The following is a 16,035-nucleotide window of genomic DNA, read 5'->3' as shown; positions in this document are numbered from 1 at the left end:
AAAAGTGCTACCTTGTAGTTTCATAGAGTGCCCCCCAGTCCTAGTACTATTTGAAATAGTAACCCCCCCCCCCCCCACCAACATTCCCTATTTACCTGTCCCACCCCACTCAGGTGGGAAAATGTGGGATACAAATGCAACAAATAAATAAAAATTTACAGACTCCTATCATGTCTTCTCTCAGCCATTTCCTACCCATAACCTGCTTAGTCTTTCCTTCTAGACAATACAATTCATTTTTTTTATCATTTTGGTTGTCCTTCTCAGAACCTTTTCTAGTTCCACTATTTAATTTTTGAGATACGGTGAGCAGAACTGCACACCATACTCAATGTGCAGTCAGATTATGGATCAATACAAGGCATTATATCTTCTGTTTTAATTTTCTATTTCTCTCCTAATAATGTTTTGCATCATTTGCTTTCTTGACCACCATCATAAATAGCCAAGGATTTCATTGTAAGGAAGAAAATAATTTTCCTGTGTGGTGCTACCCAATAGGAACCCACATCAAACTCAAATAGTTTGGATTAATTTTCCCTGTAGGCATCACTTGTTACTTCTCCACATTAAATTTTATCTGTAATTTAAATATTCTTGCAATGTTCTCCTGCAATTTGATATACTGGTTTATTTGCCACCTCTATCAACAAATCAGAGTCAATTTTTAAGCACAAACAGCCATCATCATTTTCACCATAACTAATTCTATTACCACTTCACGACCTCAGTGTTCTCAAAAATCTTGGTTAAAACATTACATTGGAGACTGAGATGAGATGAAATAGGAGTGCTCTGTATTGTAAATGCTACTTTCCCAGGGCACCACTGAGAATGCATATTTCTTTAGCTAGCTGTCCTCAGAACAAACAGGTAGAGGTGAAAAAAATACCAGGTGACTGAAAATGCTATTACTAGTGTCGGTTCTATAGCCCAACCACACTGGGGAACGCATGCTGCCACAAATCCTAAAGGGAAAAGGAAATACCAAAGCAGTATGGTCTAAGCACTAATTCCAGCAGAGTCCACCTTACAGGAAATGCAGCAGCTGCCCCATGTGGAAACCTGTTGGGCTGCTAAATGTGTTTAATGGGGGTAAAAGAAATTCTTTTATTGCGGGAAAGAGAAATGAAAAGTCTAGTAAAGAAAGAACACTAAATTCAAAACACAGATCCCTTTCAATGTCTTATTACCAAGGTTTCAAATTATCCACAAAACTACTAAAACTAGTCAACAGCAAAAGAGCCAGTCTCTCTATGCACATTTGAAGTTTGTGTTCTAACCATGGTCACTCCATGCAGGTTTTTTTCCGCTGCCTGGGCATTTAATCTTTGACATCGGAACAAATTCCCTTTAATACATTTCTACACAGCTTTCCTAGTAATAAAACCATTCAAGGAAGTGAATAAAGCAAACAAAGCATCAACAGTAAGCAAAACAAGTTTACACAAATAAAAACATGAGAAAAAAAGCACAATGGATTCCAATATGGTTCACTGCCCACAATATTTTTAAAAAAATGGTAAGTATGCAAAGGCTGAAACATCTCCAGCTATGCCTAATCCATACATATACCTAAGCCTTGCTTGCATTAAGTCAATAAACTTTCTAGAAGGAATGGCAAGCCAGAGGGAAACAGCAACACAAACCAAACAGCAGAAAAGATAATGTGAAGTGAACCTAGATGGAAACACGAGGAATAGTGGAGCTTCAGAACCGGAGGAAGCAACAATTTATTAGAAAAATCAACATGGTCCATGTTTCAACCAATAGCGTGCATCAGGGGTCATATGATTAAAAGCTTCCTTAGACAACTCAATGCAAAGGAATATCTAGATTGAGAAATTACCAGAGTAGTAAATTACATCCACATCTGCTTCTGCAATAACACATACCAACTTTAATCTTGACTACTTCACTCAAAAAAGATAAGCAAAAGTTAAAAACCTAAAACAAGGTCGACTTCAGACTCATCTCAACTGGCAAGCTGTTCCACAGACTTGTCATAGTGATCGAGATATCTGTATCCCTACTTTGACTCCTCAAGCACATTTGCAAGGAGGGGAACCTCAAATACAAGAAAAGCCACCTTGACTATATCTCACAGAGTCTGACAGACAGTGGAGCAAATTCCATCCAGGCAGTCCTTGCAGTGCAGAACTACCCAGGGATGGAAGGGGCCCACATACAGCCACTTCAATATCTTCAGAGTTGGATCCCGTTCAGACTTCGGTACCATAGTCCAACTTTTTACTCATATCTAGATTATAATATACTATAGAATATCCAGAATGTTCCTACATGGTCACTGCAGAAAATGCTGTGGCATGAGTTACTGCAGGCTTACAAACATCCAATTACATTACATCTGTCGAAGGATTTACACTGGCTACCAGTGAGATTGTGTGTCCATTTCAAATTAACATGCATAGTATTTAGGATCTCATAAGCAGCTATAGTTAAAAGTTTACTTAATCTTTTACATTAATACAGTGGGGGAAATAAGTATTTGATCCCTTGCTGATTTTGTAAGTTTGCCCACTGACAAAGACATGAGCAGCCCATAATTGAAGGGTAGGTTATTGGTAACAGTGAGAGATAGCACATCACAAATTAAATCCGGAAAATCACATTGTGGAAAGTATATGAATTTATTTGCATTCTGCAGAGTGAAATACTGTATGTTCCAGGCTGGGAGTTTCATTTGAGTCAATAGAATTTTTTAAACAATATGTTGCTCCTAAATGAGGAACTAGTTAGCTTTTAGCTTTTTTGCATGTAGATGTGGGAATATCTTATTTAAAAAAAAAATTAGAGTCTTATATTTGGAGAAGTTTTTAGATAATCTATAGTTTTGGGGATGTGCTTTTTTTATGTAATACAGTAGAGTCTTGATTATCCAACTTTCGCTTATCCGAGGTTCTAGATTATTTGTCACAGCACTATCATTGAGATACACATGTGCTTCTCTTTCCTGGCATCAAGTTTAGTTAAAAGGCAGCAGCAGTGCTAGGTAGATTCTTGGACACATTAAGTTTTCAACTCTTTTTTTTTACTGCTTTCTCTTCAATTATATACCTTATCCACTTTTTCTGTATTACCACTTACCTAACAGTCAGTCCCATTTACGTCGAATAATCAAGACTCTACCGTAATGAAAACTGCCTGGATTAACTGGATATTCTAAGAATTAATAAACAAAATGAAAATGAAAACCCCTAGCTTGGTTATACCACTGTAAGATACTGGTCAAATAAGAAGGGCCAGTACCTCAAAAGGGCATAAAACACTAGCACCATGAGCCAGTAACCAATATAAGTGGTGTAGCAAAAGTCCAGAATTTGCTCATCTAGTATTCCCAGTGTTCATTCATGCAGTCACATTTTAAAGGATCAGGAGCCTCTGTATATTCCTGGCTGAGGGACCCACTTAAAGAGAACTGCAGTGGTCTAAATTCAGACCTACTTCTAGTAATCTGCTGTTATAAAAATCAATTACAGTGCCCGAGCATTAGAGGGCGACCAATGTAATATATATATATATATATTTAAAAAAAGGCTCCAAGGGTGATCTGGGAAACAGACCAGTGAGCCAACGCTGGGCAAATATGGCAGAAGCTATCCTGTTAAAACAAAATTACCGGCTATACTTGTAGACATGGCGTAAATGGGGGGGGGGGGGGGGGGGGGGAGAGGAAGACAATATGGATTTAGCAAAAGGAAAGGTTCTATCACCAATGTTAGGTAGGGGTGGGGGGTGTGTATGTGAGTGTGTGCATGTGCGTGTTTTTTGATATAGCATATTTGTCAAATGTGAGGGGCTAAGGAAGGGTCACAGATCTGATATATTGTCTTTCTGTGGTATAACAAATGTAAAGCTCTTTGGTTGTATGCAGGTACTTTCACTGTCCCAGTGGGATCACAATCTAAGTTTTTGTACCTGGGACAATGAAGGGTTAACTGACTTGCCCAGAGTCACAAGGAGTTGAAGTGGGAATCAAACCCAGATTCCCAGTCCACTACACTAACCATTCAGCTTCTCCTCCTCCACCATTTTTAAAAATGTGACAATTGTCTTTTGAAAATGAGTTCCTCATGAAAGACTCTTGAAAAACTTTAAACATCATGACACAGTTCTATTACAAATCCAAAAGAATGAATTAGGAAAACACCAAAAAATGAACACTAAAACTACAAAAAAATGGTCTCTCACAATACGTAAGTAAAAGTTCTTCACATATTTATTGTGTAGTTCCTCTTAAAAAACACACTCTGTCCCAAAAACACCAAATTCAAACGAAGGACTGAAGGATCATAATAATATCCAATAACAATCTTTAGCCAAGAGAGACAAACTTCAGTCTTCTTATGTTCACAGCAAACTGAATTCAATCTTCATAACCAAATTGACTGTGATTCTTAAAGCGCCTTCAATCGCAAATAAGTATTGCTCCTAAAGCAAACACTCCCTTGGCCAACGTGACCTGTTTTGCCATTCATTCAGGCTTCATCAGGGTCAAGGAGAGAAAAAGCAGCATAATAGCGAAGGAGTACCTGAAGAAGCAAAAGCACACAACCATACTACCCAGCAGACAGAGGGCACTCGAGACAGCAAGAACCTAACATTATGAGGTGGGCAGCCAGGTCAAGCAACCTGTGTAGCCCCCAACAGGAGGGTCCTCGAACAGTGGCCATGAAAAGGCCAGTGAAGGCACCACAAACTGTCTTCCATCAATGAGCAGCAAAACAAAAGAAGGCTGCAACCTGCCAGGTGTCCAGGAGGCATCCCACCCCAAGCCGCAATTTCAGAGTGTTCGAATATCCCTTGGGGGACTGTCAGGTCCATTATTGTAAAGTGGAAACAGTTTCACACTACCAAGACACTTCCTTGATCAGACCATCCCTCCAAAATCAGTAGCCAGGGGTTAAGGGAACACTTAAAAAAAGGTCACTTTAAAATAACTGCAAAGGTCTGAAACTGGGGAAAACCACCGATTGCAACAAGTTTAAGATTGGTTCACAAATATGGCCTGCATGTGGTAGGAGGATTTGTTATCTGGTAAGACCGAAGTGGAACTTTTTGGTCTTAAAAGTAAGTGAGCCTCTCTGCTTTTTTTTAAAATCACACTGCTAACACAATCCCTCACTAAAGAATGGTGGCGACAGATTTGTATTACTGGGATGTTACGGCAGTGGGTACGTGAGGCTTGTGAAGATGGAGGGAAAGATGTTTTTAATCGTTTTATTACTTTTAGTCAATTTACCAATTTTTATGATTTGTTTGTGGACATATACTCCTTATGCAAGCAATCGCCAAAACATGGCCATTTCAAGTTTGGTTGATGACTGACTAAATTTCCTGTTGCCATACTGATGTCTTCTTGTTTATTTGCCTGGTTTCTCCAAACCAAGGCTTCATTTGACTAAAAGAAAGATGGGCATTACAAGGTACAGGCAAATCTTACAGAAAACCTGTTCTAGTCTGCCACAGACCTGGGACTATGGAGAAGCTTTACCTTCCAGGAGGACAATGATCCTCAGCAGAAAGCAAAAGCAATGATCGAGTGGCTTAGAAAGAAACTAAATGCCCTCAAGTGGCCCTAACAAACCCCAAACCCAAATTCAACAGAAAATCAGTGGCAAAACTTGAAGACTGCAGTCCATAATATCCAGCCAACTAGAAAGAGCTTGTGCTATTGTGAAGAGAAAATTTGGCAAAAGCTTCCACCAAGTACTGAGTCAAGGGGTGTGCTGACAATGATTTCTTAATTATATTTGAATATTTCGATAAATTGTACTTTCATGGTGAACATATACAATATGTTGTGTAGATCACTGAAACAAACTCCTATTTTAAAAGGTGTGATTTGCAGTTATCTTTCAGACAGCAGGATGTGAACATCATACAGGAGCATAAAGATTCCTGCGAGCATGGGGGAGAACTCTCAAGATGTGAAGGAATGCCAATGGGATTCTCTCAAACTGGTACGGAACAGCACATGTATTTCCATAAATGTGACTTTTTTTAACAGTGTAGGGGGTTGTGGGGAGTTATACACCACAAATGTACTGTATTAGTGAATTTTCAGACAAGTCACTTTCCTTTTGTGTGCCCCAGTGTACTTCAAATTTAAACTGGATATTTAAAAACAAAACTGCTGCTTTTTCCTCCACATCGTCTCATACCTGCACAGAACCAGGGCTGAAGAGCTGGTACACCAAACCTTCGACCTCGACTCATCTATTTTTCAACTGTCCAACTCTGACTCCAGCTCCCACTGATTTAGGATTTAAAAACCAGTACTTTAGATTCAAGACAAAGAGCGAGCAATTTAGCATATATTATTATTATGTAAGTTTTTATTTAGAAGCTGGAGTCGGTAAACTTTTATCAACTGACTCCACCCAAAATTGTTCTCGACTGACTCCACAGCCCTGCATAGAACAACATATTTTTCTATGTTATACTACTACTATTATTACAGTGAGAGATGGCTGAATATGTATTTATAATGTATTATGACTTAGGGCCCTGTTTACTAAGCCGCGTTATAGGTACGTTAGCATTAACGCGCGTTAACCATGTACGTGCCTACAATATCCCTATAGGCGCCTATACGATTAGCACGCACACTAATTGTAGGCACGTTAAAAATGTTAATGTGCCTTAGTAAACAGGGCCCTAAGAATATTCGTACCCCAAATAGTGCCCCAAATACATTATTCATAGTCAGCCAAATAGTAATTTAATTTTGAATACAAATAATCCAGGGCTCCACTATGCTAAGTCCTACTGAAATAAAACACTCGATCTCTGATTTCACGTTGCTTCTTTTATTATTATTTATCATGCTAAAGCTCAAATGCCCAATATTCATATTCGGTATTTGTATTCAGCCAAATAGTAAAATATGCTATTCGGTATGACTTTAATTATGTCTATAAAGTGATTTTCAAGAGCAATGAGATGCAAGGTAATACTCTTTACACAATTGCTAGTACAGTTGATCCTCTGTTCCACTATTGACGTGGAGCCCTGGCAGCTCTCTCATTAGTACTAGAAGTGTAAACTAACCTGCAGTAGTCACAAAACCTGAAGGGTCAAAGTACAATCTGCAGGAATCAGACAACACATACTCCTTGCCCTGAAACGACTAATACTTAACTGAGAAAAGAAATATTGACTCCTGGCCAAAGAGAGGGCAAAAAGACCAGGAGACACAAACCAGTAGAAGCCCTTTACTAGAGTGCATATGCCCCTCTGTTATTGCATTTCTGAATGTACAATTTCAATCAAGTAGCAAAGGACAGCATTTTTTAATGGAGGACAGAATAGAATATCTAATACATCCAAATTAATAGCCTACAAAAACTAAAGCACAAATTAATCTAGATTTTACATCAAAACAAAAGGAAAGAGGAAGAACAGGTGGAACTTTAACATAGTCATTTCCCCAAGGAAACTCCTTATGAGTTTGCAGCCTGGATGCTGATCAAGACATTTCTGATTGAAGCATGAGATAGGTAAAGGTGAAATATGTCAGGTGCAGAAGTTAAGATAATGGAATCATGAATGTATACGAGAGACACATGATGGGACAGTAGCTAGGGTTGGAACCTTGAGGATGACTACACATAAGGTTCAAACTTGTGCTCATTTATTTATAATGGTGACCTATAACTGGTTACAAAAAATGCACCATTAAATAACAAACAAAACTTCACACCACCCAAGTCAAAACACACGTTTGTTATCATACATATACTACAAACAAATATAGCTAAAAAAAAGCACTGCGGCAAGTCAAACTATATGTCAATATCAATGCTATACTTCTTTACCACAGCTTTCCCATAACTTGGGTTGGACGCGGTATCCAAAAGGAGAATTATCAAAATTATATAGATACTTAAAACAAGACAGCAAAAATAAGATTTATTATTTAAACCCGACCAAAAAGACAGGTTTTCAGCATTTTGCGAAATGTCAGATAACTCCATTCTAAACGAATTAGCAGTGGGAAAAAATTCCATTCAGGAATTATAATAACCAAAATAATTGAGTTAATCATCTTCAAAAAACAGAGAATAAGCTGATCCCTTAAACAAGATGAATGACCAAATAGTGAATTGGAGATCATATTTGTTAATGAATATGATGTAGAACCAAACCAAATTTTTCCCCAAAACACCATAGAAATAAACTTACTTCCAATATCCAGTGGTATGGAATTCCACAATAAAAAAAGACCCACCTCTAGTTTTTCATACTTCATTACAAGTGAGAATAACCAACCGTGAACAGACATGAAGTTAGTGATGTAACAGGCAAATATCAACACAACCTCACATATGGCACCCGAAATACCACTTAGATTTATTTTTAAATTTTATCCAGGCCTTGACTGGTAACCAATAAAGGGACTGAGGTAAAGACAATACTACTGACCACCCTGGGAGGCCAAACATTGCTCAACACAGCCTGGGACAGAAATCCATTCTTCGGCCTCAGTTGCATAAGTTAGTTGGGGCTGGACACGCATGAGCCATTTGAGAAACACACACAGCCAACCCAGTTGGAGCCAATCACATTCTGCACCAGTTCCAGCCTGTTCTTAGTAGCAGACCAAAGTACAGACCATTACACTAGCCCTGCCCCCTTTGAGTCCAGGAGTAGCCTAATGGTTAGTGCAGCAGCAGCCTAAGAATCTGGTGAACTGGGTTCAATTCCCACTGCAGCTCCTTGTGATTCTGGTTAAGTCTCTTAACTCTTCATTGTCCCAGATACAAAATAGGTACCTATATATAAAATGTAAACCGCTTTGATTGTAACCAAAGAAAAACATGATATCAAATCCCATCCCTCGTTATAATACATCTATTGGTTGCATGATAAATTTTCTTCTTAAAATGACATTTTTAATATGCTCAAAATAAAATTTCTACTGTTCTCCAAGGATAACAGAAGTACAGCCACATCACAAAACAAAAAGATGTCTATTAGTGACTTGTGGGACCTGTTATCAACTGAAACCCTGCTTATCTGCCACATATCCTAGTCACCGCATTTGCCGTACCTAGGAATGCTTGGAAAAATAACATTCCCTTGATAAGTCAGATATCGCTGCCTTCTAAATTCAGGGAAGCCCTCAAATTTTGTGCCTCTCACCTGTTTTTAACAGTTGTGTGTTAAAAGCACAAGATTTACCACTCACAGTAGGAGACGTTTCACTTCTTTACAACTGTGTAACAGGACCAAAGCTGACATACAAAACATAAATAACACGTTCAATGTGTTACTTTCTGGCATGCTTTGTTGCCATAGAAGTCTTTACATATCTTCTAACTAATCAAACAGAAGACCTTTTCCCCCTTTCAATTTATGGGGACAGAGGTAAGCGCAAGTTCTAGGACAGAGATAGGCAACTTCAGTCCTGGAGTGCCATGCGTAGGTCGGATTTTCAGGATATCCACAATGGCTATGCATGAGATAGTTTTGTATACAGTGGAGGTAGTGCACGTAATGTATCATGCATATTCATTGGGGATATCCTGAAAACCTGATTTACCTCTGACACTAGAGAATCAGAGTTGCCTATTCCTGTTCTAGCAGAAGAGAAATTAGTAACATTTCAATCATGATTTTAAATGGTTATATGGCTGTGTGTGTGTGTATTACATACATAGTAGTTACATACATAGTAAATGACGGCAGAAAAAGACCTGCATGGTCCATCCAGTTTGCCCAACAAGATAAACTCATATGTGCTACTTTTTGTGTATACCCTACTTTGATTTGTACCTGTCCTCTTCAGGGCACAGACCGTATAAGTCTGCCCAGCACTATCCCCGCCTCCCAACATCGGCTCTGGCACAGACCGCATAAGTCTGCCCAGCCCTATCCCCGCCTCCCGTCACCGGCTCTGCCACCCAATCTCGGCTAAGCTCCTTAGGATCCATTCCTTTCATCACTATTTAGCACCAAAATTCTTACTGTTTGGGGGCCATTTGCCGACAGTGCATTCTAACTATATAAAAATGGGGCCCTGTAGCAACTAAAAGAGTTAGCCTATACTGTTATTAAATAATCTTGTTTGCTACCTTAACTAATAGAGAATGCTTATATGAGATCCATTAGATTTTCTTTATGGCTTCTCATTCGTATCATACACAGCTGTTTGAGGGGAAAGAAAGACCCTTTAATATGCAATTATAACACAACAAACTTTTTGCTTTGTAGTTTCGGCTCAGAAAATTATATGTGCATAAAAAGCATGCATTAGGCTTGACTATGCACATAAAGATATCCAAATGAATGTGTGTAAAGCTGATTTATGTGCATTCATCATTTTACACATACGTTACATTTCTGAAACAAAGCCACCAAAAAATATCCAAGTCAGCCCCCCCCCCCAAAAAAAACAAAAATCCAAAATCTTTGTTACTATCAATCTACATGAAATAATGAACTCTTCAAAGTAATTAAAAGGACATTAGTTAAACTCCGTCCAAAAAAAACAAAACCAACCAGCTTGCCTACAAAGTAGAAACAATTTGCCACCCTCTGTAGTACTTTTAAACTATATCAAAATGCTGCAGTTATTAAACTCAGACTACTGGGCTGGAGCTGAATGTTTTACCAGGACAACATAAATCAAGTCTTCACTAATCCTTGCCATGTAAACATTTAGTCAGAAGAAACTCAAACACAAGCACCTTATGCTGACAATCTATGAACAGTCAGTTGAGCCCACTAGGCTACCGACTGAACAGATTACATATGAAAGGATCATATTAAACACACACACAAAAGTGTCTCTTCCTCTTCCTTCCCTGGAAAAATGGTGGCCAGAACAGTCTTGCTCTGAATCCAGTAAGTGAGATAAGCTTGCAAAAAGACCTGAAGAAAATACATTTCCCCAGTTTTCAATGTTTGTAAAGTAACTCTACTTTCATAGCAAGCAAACAGCCTCACGTGACTATCTAAATAAAGGGAACTGTTTGTACTTGCATATATTATACGAATGTACTGCCTTCAACAGTCACAAGTTACAGAGATCCATGACAGCCATGAAATTAAAACCTTTCTTCCTCTTCAAAACTCACTGTGAAGCATGACATCTCTTACACCCTTACAATCTGGTTTCACATAAGCTAAAGTATTATAAAATAGTTCTACCTAACCCAAAAGGGTGTAAGAGTCTGGCATCATAAGGACGCTTGTTTTTTTGTTCAAGAGAAAAAAAACAAAACAACTGTAACGCAAAATCCGATAGCATAGGTTTTTCATCTTTAAATGTAATATATTGATAAGCACATGTGAATTTAATGGTTTAGGATTAGTATGTTCAAATTGCATTCTTTGTGCACGCACATTCTTTTCTGAATCAATACTTCAAAAGTGTTTCGTTTTGTTTTGTTTTTGTTGCACAGAAGGTGATCCACCAAGTTACTTGTTTGCACAGGCTCCACTGATCATCCATTACAAAAAAGCTCTTTTCATGTAGAAATCCTGCATGTGTCTCTGTCTATATGGATTAACCACCCCCCACCCCATCGGAAAACCTTAGACATAGCACACATGAAGGCAATAAAATACAAACTTTCCACTTTTAACTAGTATTCTATATCGAAATTCGGGGTAGCAAAAGGTGTGCTATACAGCAATGATATACAATAGTTTTACAGGAAACAAAATAAGGTAACGAGTAAACCAATGTATCAGTTTCTCCTTCTTCTCAGGAGATACATTAGCAATATTCAGTCACAAGACTGTAAAAATAGCCTTTACTTAGACAAATGCCTTCTAGGTAATTGCATTTCAACTAATACTCCATTCAGAACTATCACCAAGGGTACCCTCTATCTTTTGCCAAGCAAGTAACAGAAGCTGCAGTAGGAGCTAGGATTGCGCTTCTGCACACAAGGTAATGCCCCTGAGGTCCAAGGTGCAATTCCCATTGTTAGGCTCAACAGCAGCAATCATGGAACAGTGAACTAGGTGTTAGGGTCACTTCCAAGCATAATTCACAAAAGGGCAACAGGGACTCAGGACTCCCACCACACAGCACATTACTAAATATTTGTTTCACCTGCATGCAACTTTTGCTTGGGGCTCTTTACAGGCACTGCCTTGGAGTTTTGCTCTGGCCGAAAACTTAGCAAAATAAGGAGCAAACTTGGAAGAAAGTAATCCTGAAAGGGAGGTTAATAAAATATTCATATGAACACCCAGAGAACCATCTTCTTAATGACAGGCATTTCCCATGCACACAAGGCCAGCTTTAACTTTTATAAATATGATGATCAAAGATCTGCAATAATAAATACATAAAAGATGTATGTTTTAGAACAAAAACTTATTTTCTCTAAGTATTTTGTTTTATGTTTTAAAACAAAGCAAAAAGTATGTGTATTTTTATTATATGTCACGTTCTTTGAAATAAACTATCAAGTGAATAAAATGGAACATAATTAATTGTTTGAGTGTTTTCTTGTGGTACCTAACTTTGTTGTTTTTAAACACATTCCGTACACAGTATTTAAATTAAAATGCAAATTCAAAGTATACCAGTTTTCTTAGAAGCTGAGTTTTCAGTTTTCATCATTTCCTCAACAACTGTTATCTGCCATCCACCAATCAAAACTGAATTTATGGGGAGAAAACAAACAAACAAGCAAAAGGAATCACTTAACAGAAGTTCTGTTCTATTTAGCACAACACCAGGAGCTTTGGAAACTACAACAGGCTTTAAGGCTCTTTTAAATTAAATTTCCACAACCTCATCTATTGGAAAAGCTTGCTATTTTTTTTAACTCAAGGGAAGGCACAGTCACCAAAATGCACTCAAGCAGCCTCAAACTCACACGTGCTCTATTGCAGAGCCTGCTTTCAATGTGTCTTTTGTTTGATGGCTGGTGTTTCAACATCCTCGACTTGAACAGAGAAAGGTCAGCGCAAGTCTTCTGGCATTCATAAACCTGAATCAGGTCCCGCCAGAAGAAGATTGATGGCATAGTACATCACCGTCCCCATCCCCATCAAAATGAGGGAGAGCAAGTATGAAGCAAAACAGCAAATCTTCTTCCTCTGTTCACTAAGTTGTTGGGGTTTTTTTTTTTTTTTAATACCCTGAACTGCCAATGTACTGTTTAGGCTTTTAATTGTAGATAAACACATTCAGAAGTGTACACACTCCCAATTACACTAGCTAAAAGGGTACAACTTGGATATCATCACCAAGGACTGGGGAGCTATTCATCTAAGGGTTACCTAAGGATAAGTTATTTTTCTAACCTCCTCCCTGTCCCACCCCCCCAGAGAATCTACTGCCTAATTAATCTTCCACTTCACAAGGCCAAGTTCCTTATTGCAGGCAGGGAAAAACTACTGCTGAAGCTTTCTTAAAAGTCCAGGCATATCAAGGCAGTTGGAACTACTCAACCAGAGCTCAGAGACACTGTTTTGATGGAGAATTATGGGCTTTTGCCCTTTTAAATTTTATAAGCCTACTGCCTTTCTGCTGCACACAGCTCCATTCAGTGCTCTAAATGGCCATTTCATATTTAAAACAAAGCTTGTATAGGTAGCACCCTAAAACTACCCCAGGTCATTCATCTCCTCCGCTCTTGTACTGTCTCTTAGGAAACCTTTGAGAGAGCATTTGTTCAGGCTGCCAAGTTAAATCCTCCTCTCTCCTGTCAATGCACTGAAAAAGCAGTCAGAACACCAGCTTCACTCAGGCCTGCTGAAGCAAATGAAGAAAACCAATTCCTCTGGCACTACAGAGCCATTAAGCCGTTTGCAGATTATTAACTGAAGCACAAAAAATATACACTGTGCACTGATCAGAGACATTCCCTGTATTCCGCCTCAATAGACTGTCTATACTGCTGCAGCCTTATATTCTCTCAGCGCTGCTGACTAGACTGGTTAGTGGGAATAACCACCACCATAGGCAATACATTTTTATGGTATTCCCTGCTTTTTTCATTGCACGCGTTTTATTTTTATGACATGTCTGTAATTAGATCTGCAACAGTTTAAAAAAAAAAAAAACAACAACCCACAATGCAACCAACAGCACATTGCATCCTGTCCTCCTATTAACCCAAAAGAAAGAGTCTCGAAATCAACTTTAAAAAAAAAAACCACACACGTGGTGGGTTCAAATTTTTAAAAACATAATTAACAATTTTTAAAAGGACACAAGACTTCCCCCCCAATTCAAAGCAAACGCTGTTAGTCCTAAAGTACTGTACAGAAGGAATGAGCAGCTAACTACTAATTTCATGTTTACATTCCGAAAGTGTCTTAACCGTGTCTTCCCCATTACAGCAGCTAGCTCAGGCTCCTGTGAAACCGATTCCCTCCTTTTTTTTTTCTCTTCGCTCACTGTTAAGAAAACCGAGCTAGCTCTCGCAGGCTGCCTCTGCCCTTTTTTCTACGGGCTTCTCGGACAGATGTACACAAGCAGCGAGAGCGAGGCTACCCCCTTCCTATTGCCCTGTAAGAGAGGCCCCAGTCCCAACTGGCTTTCAAAACCCAGACGCAAGGAATGCACTCAGGCAGCTTTCCCAAAGCTCAAAAAAAAAAAAGAGACTCGGTCCCCCCCTCTAACTACTTCAGCTACTGTAAATTAGCCAGCCCTCGCAACTAGGAGAGCGTTAGAAAACACTACATGTATTCACCGTCTGCCTCTGTTTACCAAGCTAAACCATTCTGAAAAGAGAAGAAATCCTCAGGGTGAAGTGCAAACTGCACGGCTTTATGGCACAAAATTCCTCTTTCGTTTTCTGGCTGATACGGGCTCTTACAACAAAAGGCTTGAGCTTCACAACTTAGCAAATATAAGTAAATATTATCGAAAAAGAAGGACAATATTATAAGCCGAGGTGCAAGATTCCTTGCACTCCCACAAGAAAGCTATCCAAAACTGCTCCCAGGTCTGTAATGTAGGACACGCTTCCTCTGTCTATTCTAATCTCTGTACCTTGCAATCACAACAGACGAGGGAAGAAATCCCTAGCAAGGCTACCTCTGGATTTTTAGCTGGATGGTTCCCCCACCCCCCACCTTTCCTCGGGTACAGAAACATGTCCTTTAAGGAATCTTTTCATGCAGATTGTACGTAATGTTTCCTTAACTGGCTACTCCATTGTTTCTGCAGAGCCCCATTCAAGAAACAAACCCTGCCCGATCGCAAATAGAGGAGAGAGAGAGAGGTGTAGAAAGAGAGTCTCCGAAATAGACACGAAACTTACCTACAGATTTCAAGGCAAGCTGCAGCAAAGGAAACGAAAAATCCTCTTTTCGCCGTATTTTTAGACGTAGTCGACAGTATTTCTTTTACAACCCTTTCTTCCACCCCCCTCCTTTTTTTTTTCTTTTTCTTTTTTTTTTTTTTTTTTTTGCCCACAGACAGTGAAAAGGAGCTCAATGTTAATGGCTGAGTAAGTGAATCAACTAGCAGAGAGCACGGCAAGCTGAAGTGTCAAATTACATTGGCTATTCTATTACCAAAGGGCCAAGCTTGGTGGCTGCTGGCAAAATCTGTCCCAGATTCCTATCGAAAACGGAACTGCTTCACTAGATACGGACTTTTTCCTCCTTCAGAAAGAAGGAATTACAAATTGTAAACGCCTACTGCAAATTCAGCAACAAACATATCCTGATTATTGCTAGAATTGCTACTTATAGCATATTATGTTTAATAGGAACCAGAGAAGAAAAGTCCCACCCTCTATAATTCTTTAAAGGGCAGGTTCAGTGTGAGGTTATACATTTTTTCTCAGTGAATGTCTGTTTAACATGCCCTCTGGACGGAAAACACGTACTCTGTACGCCGCGTTATTTCAGTTGCAGTACAGCCGGCACTAATACGAAATAAAAGTGATTTTTGTTTGTTTTTGTGCGTTCCTGCTATTTTTTTTTCCTTTTTCACCTGATGATTTACTGATTTTTAAATCACAGGAGACGCGTTGAGAGAAAGAAAAGATCTGCACAAAGCTTTACACTGATAGCGTGCCTCCTGGG

General features: G+C 39.0%; 1 protein-coding gene across 1 annotated transcript in view; it reads right to left on the bottom strand.

Moving 5' to 3' along the window:
- Positions 1–15,678, bottom strand: part of ZMIZ1 (zinc finger MIZ-type containing 1) — a 1,052,488-nt gene extending 1,036,810 nt beyond the window's left edge. Inside the window, 1 exon segment of the mRNA XM_030203240.1 lies at positions 15,264–15,678. The gene's annotated coding sequence lies outside the window, so the exon portion shown is untranslated.
- Between the last annotated feature and the right edge of the window lie 357 nt (positions 15,679–16,035).

The sequence above is a fragment of the Microcaecilia unicolor genome, chromosome 5, assembly GCF_901765095.1.
Source record: "Microcaecilia unicolor chromosome 5, aMicUni1.1, whole genome shotgun sequence".
Classification (NCBI taxonomy): domain Eukaryota; kingdom Metazoa; phylum Chordata; class Amphibia; order Gymnophiona; family Siphonopidae; genus Microcaecilia; species Microcaecilia unicolor.
The sequence above is the reverse complement of the archived record's forward strand: the minus strand, read 5'-3'. Positions and strand labels throughout refer to the sequence as shown.